The following is a 6,000-nucleotide window of genomic DNA, read 5'->3' on the forward strand; positions in this document are numbered from 1 at the left end:
TGTGTGTGTGGGCATTGAGAGCTGTAAGTAAAGATCATGGACAGTAGGTTGAGTCTTGAAATAATTCATTTTGTGAGCATTTTAAATCACAAGAGTCTGTTAACAAATGATGTTCCAACTTTTCTTACCGATTCATTAATAATGAATTGTTGAATCATGTTCCATAAACAATATTGTAAGGCCTGCTGATCTTAGGAACATTTTCATATGATAAATATGAATATGATGAATGGTTCTTACTGAAACACTTTATATCATTTTCATACTTTTATCCAGTTCCAACAAACTAACTGTTCTCAGTTCAAATTAAGAAGCAACTAATGTGAAAACCCAACTCTCCCGACACACTCCCATGTTTCAAATGTTGAAGTCTTCCTCTCTAAGATGCAACTAGTAAGTCCTTCATCATGACCATGTTTTGAACTTGTTACTTTAAACAGTTCTCCCCTGGCTGAAATCTGGGCAATCGAGAGGTTACGAGAGTGATGCCCATTGTTACATAATGGCGTAATTACAACCGGTTGTAATAAAGCCCCGCTTTGTTTATACTACGAGTCAGAGCTTGTGGTTATTTTCAACAAGATTTAATCTCCGGAAAAACAAAGTGTTTTCAGTGGGCGGGGCTTTAGCACATTTTCTAATGTAAATATTTAAATGAAAAGAGAGTTTTGTACAAACAGACACATACTGATGAGTCCAACATCTATTCAAGACACACTCAAATCAACACATTAGTTGACTTTAACATGGCTGTACTTAATAAATCCAAGCAGACATATAATGACCAATGTAGGGAAAATGTAAATTTACTCAGAGATCTAAACAACAACAAACATAAATATCTAGAAAACTCTAAATTGGAAAATTAGAGCTGGTGAAGAAGAGAGTGCAACCAAGGTGCCAACCCTGGTAGGAGTGAAAGTGGACGTTCGTCAAGAGAGCCTGGAAAGCTCTATCAGAAGAACAGCTGATGCGAGATGTTCAGAGACACAGTCAGGAAGGATGGTTCGGACGTGTTGAGAGGAGAGAGAGAGTGTTGGATCAGGAATGCAGCCGAAGAGGAAGAGAAAGACAAACATTGAGGTTTGTGGATCACAGGTGTGACTAAGGAGGATGAAGTTGAAATGCTTGAAGAAGAAAGAACGATAAGATGGACCTAATGTGGGACCATTAATTATATAGAGGCGTCCCACCCTTCCCTGGCGTACCTACTTATCAACGTCATCCGCAAATCTCATAATTGCAGTGTATGATAATGTATTACAACCCTGAAATTATGAGAGCAATTAAGAAATATATCTTTTTTGAAAGTGGTCCTTTGACAGAGGGAGCCAGGAAATGTGGAGACCGAGGCAACACGTGAGTACAGTACAGGAAGCGTAACGTACTTTCCCCACGGGGCTTTAAACCGTTAATCAATCAACCCTTCCCACCTTAAAAAAACAGCTTAGGGCTCTGATACGCCCCGTCATCATTCTGTCACCCACCTCGTCCAAGCGCAGAACACTCCTCCGCCCTCCCACCCACTGAGCAATGCATACCGACCTAGCTTTTTGACGTTTTTCTTTCCCCTTTAAGAATTTCACTCTCTCGATCTAAAGAACCCGGAGCATGCCTTATCAGCCATCGGACTTCCGATCAGTCAACTGTGAAGTTTAGAAGTCGGAGCCTGCAGGTGTGACGAAGGCGCGAGAAGAGTCTTTTTTTTGGGACGTCTCCAGTACGAGCTTTATACACAAGACTGATCCAACAAGTGGGTAACAATGTCACCCCGCTTGTTACACAATTCATTATTTCAGTCTCCTGACTTTGGCACATTGTGACATTCAAAAGAATGCGCCGTCATGGCGGCGACACCCACACACCTCAACGTGCAGACAAGCGTCTCTCTCTCTCTCTCTCTCTCTCGAACTGCTTTGGGAAACGCAACAGTTAAGACCTAAACATGACATATAGGTATGCAAAGTGGAAGATGAAAAATTGCACAACTCGGGGCTCCTCCTCCTCCTCCTCCGCTCGACTCTTTGTGTTTCGCGAGGCATCCATCATGCGGGTGTCAGCCTCGCTCAGGTTTTCAACTGCCGCGAGTCTGAGTTGTTGAGGAGCACCTCGGTAATCGGAGGGTCAGGGGGACAAACCGGCAACCCGGGACGGTGCGACGGAGGCTGACAGCAGCTTCGGTGTGATTTACACCTCGCCGTAGGTTAATGGGGTCTCAATCGCTGATCCTTTTCAATTGGGGCTCGCTTGACCTTCCCTTCCGCTTCATGTCAGCTTCTTTCATTTCATGTTTTTTTTTTTTTTTTCCTTCCCCGCTACTTTTTCCATCTGTCATCCTAGAAAGAGAAAATGTGCCCTCAGTCTCGTCCTCGTCCTGTTCTCACACACACCCACATACCATCCTCTGCGTTGGCAAGCACCGGCCCATCCAGCCTGTTGCGTTCTCTCCCCTCATCAGCGCCGGGCGATCAATCACAAAATTTGATGGTTCTTATTACAGACTTGCCTTTCCCGGGTCGGGAGGCAGGAATCTTTATAGTGGCAGATACGGGCTGCAGTTAAAGTTGGAAATGGCACAGGTGTGATTTATTATCATTTTTTTTCTTCCTACGGTAAACGTCAAATACTTTGCTTTCATGTCGCGGCGAAAAGTTTATCAGCGGAAGTCGAAAAGAACATCCTGGTGATGATGATTTAAAAGCATATTTTACTGTAACTGAATAGTTTTGTCTAATTTCTGAACGTGTGGAAATGAACTGTCATTCTAAAGTATATTTTTATGTAGAAAGAAGAAACCCTACTTGAAGCAGGTTCTCCACACTGATGGTGTGAAGCAACATTACGGTCACACGCTGCAAACGTCTTTTAAAATGTTTCTTCAACTGAGCGATCCTCAGATAGAGGACACTTTAAACACATTAAACATTTATATTAACAAAAATACACAAGTGACTTTTAGCCAAACAGAATGTGTTTGGTTGCAAGTGATGACGCCACAGACAGATGCTTGAGAATTACCTGATTGACAAAGGTGACTTTTTTTGTTAATATTAATGTGTAATGTGTGGTAATAAGTGTTATTTAACCACTAAAAGAAAGCTCCGCTGTGAAAAAGTTGGCATTTTGGCTTTGACATCAAGGTTAGTAAAGTAAAGTAAAGGTTATTTATAAAGATCTTTCTAGACCAGGGTGACGAAGCGCTTTAACAACTAAAAACAATGCACAGTTAAAATATATACTTTAAAAGATCAAGATACATAAGACAAACACAGGAGTCCCAGAAAATCAGGGAAAAGCCTGAACAAATAAAAATGTCTTAAGATGTTTCTTGAAGGAGTCAGTAGATCATCAAACACAGAGAGAGAGGAAGATCGTTCCATAGCTTAGGAGCAACAGCCTGGAAGGATTTCTCTCCAATGGTCCTGAACCGTGTTCAGGAACCATCAGTAGATTCTGATCCACAGACCTCAGAGCCCGAGCTGGGGTGTAAGGCTGGATCAGATCACTGATGTAAGGAGGAGCCTGACCATGAATAGATCTGAAAGTAAGAACCAGAATTTAAAAATGGATCCTAAAAGAAACTGGCAGCCAGTGAAGAGTTTTAAGGATCGGAGAAATGTGAGTTCTTCTACTAGAGCGGCTGCAGAGTTTTGTGTTTACTGCAGGCGAGACAGCTCCTTTTTGTTTAGACATGAAAATAAACTGTTACAATAGTCTAAACGAGAAGACACAAACGGATGGATTATAAACTCCAGATCGTGTTGTTACATAATTTTCCTAAATAAAGAGATTTTTTTTTCCGTTGAAGTTCAGTGTAACAAGGCTTTTGGTCAGTGTGAAGTAAAATAAACAAAGACGATGTAAACAAGTGTTGAAAATCTCACAGGGTCGATGTTTATTAGAAATAATCTCTATTAAAAATGCTTCAGACAAAAACTCTCCCATGAAACTCTCCCTTCGCACCACAAGCCTCTTGTTCGGGGGCCAGACGAGAACATGCAGTTGCATGGCAGTTAACCTAAAGCATGCATAACCAGACTGGAAAGATAAGCTGTTTCCTCTTCACCCAGCAGGTAACTGTAGATACCTGCACACACTTATGACACGACGCATCGTTTGTCACCAGTGGGTGTCGGCGAAAAGAGGAACATCGCCTCCTTCTATTCACGCGGGCCTTTAGAAGTACTCTCAAGTTGCAGCTGCTCAAGAGAGGCGTATAGATCACCCGGTGTTAACAGGAGGAGAGTGGAGAAGAGGCGGCTGTTGTACCGTGACAGCCGCCGCGGTCGCAGGTGAGACAGTGGTTTGGGAATGCAGGGCTCGATGCAGGTCCATTCAGCTCCTGCAGACTGTGGTGGCGGTGATGGGATTGATTTATGCTGCAGTGCCAACAGAGCATCTTTGATTTACATTGCAGCGTTAGCACCATAACTGAAGCCAGGAGACATCCATCAAGCAATCATCAGCCTGATGGTGCAGCGAGGAGATGAAGTCATTTCCATTCTGTTATAACATTGTCAAAAATGATTTCCTCACCTCAATGTAACAGGGTGGTCGATATGTGTGTTATATATATAGTGTGTTTCCCCTCTGGGGATGAATAAAGCTTTTCTATTATTTTCTATTCTATTCTATTCTATGTTAAGCTATGTATAGCAGCTCTTGGTTCTGTTTTTCTATTGCTTTTTTTTTGTCATTTTTCATTCATTTATTCTGTACTGACATTAGAAAATAAACGTTCTATGTTGATTAAAGTTTCTGATTCTAATTTTAAATCTGTATGTTTCATTACAGTTGAAAGAAAAATTAATAGTTTCAATATTTAAAAACAAAATGGGATTAAAAGAATGAAATGAAAGACATTTTGGTAGAACATAAATGTTCTATGTGGGACTTTCTGGACATAAAGAAATGTTTAATGTTCTAGATAAAGAAAATAAATATATAAATAAATAAAAAAATATTTTTAGACCAACAGCGCTATAAACCGGAAGTACTCCAAAAGTACTGAGTAAATATCGCGAGCGCTTCCAGAGCGCACACAGACTACTGTCTACACTAATAATTCCAACCCTTAGTCAACATGAGGGTGAGTAGAAAATAAATTAAGTTTGATTTTGGGTGAACCATCACTTTAATGATGTAATGGACAATACTTTCATGTCAAGTTTTAAACCTTTTAAATTCATTTTTAACGACACTTTTTCAAAGGTACGACTGGTTTCCTGTGGGTTGGTTTAAAAAAGTGTTTTACTGGTTTGGCCTGAACAAAGACCTCAGCTATTTCAAAACCATCATGTGTCTGTCGATGCAATGTACAGTAGAACATTGTATATGTAGGCGGTTTTGGGTATGTGTTCTGAGTAAACAAGGTTAAAGCCGTGAGGACATAACTCAACGCAGAAGGCCACGCCTCTTCCGTGGTTAAAATCACACGCCACCTATTTTTGGTTCCTGTCCTGAGTGACAGCATGACCCTTGAACCCTGACCTTTACACAGCGTGACCTCAGTGGCTCAATAATGGAGACAGGAAGGTATTAGGAACGGGGAAGCAGACTGAGAGCTCAGAAGGGTCCGAGGGGTCAAACCCAAAATGATGCATTCAAGAACAAGAGAAGGAGGCCAGTGTGTGTTTCCCGTCAAGCAACAATGGGTTGGTTATAGTTGGTTCATAATTTGACTAATTGATTCGGCCGATAATTGAAACCGTGAGGAGCTAGCGAAGATCTTGTGAGTCAGCAGTGTGTGACTGGAAACAGCCTTTTTTAATTATACTTTAATAAAAAGTGTTCTCTTTAATAGCCGTAGAAAGATCAACAACAACAAAAATATCCTGCAACTGTGAGTATTTATGAATGAGTTTGTGTTTCATATATATTTGTACTTGATTTATCCATTCACTGAGCATGTTTAAGCTATATCAACATAGCACATTCATTTGAAGACTTAATTCCTTCTTTCTCTTTTTTGGGAGTGCATAATGTGACCTTAACTATTTC

Source organism: Callionymus lyra, chromosome 13 (assembly GCF_982586985.1).
Source record: "Callionymus lyra chromosome 13, fCalLyr1.hap1.1, whole genome shotgun sequence".
NCBI lineage: Eukaryota > Metazoa > Chordata > Actinopteri > Syngnathiformes > Callionymidae > Callionymus > Callionymus lyra.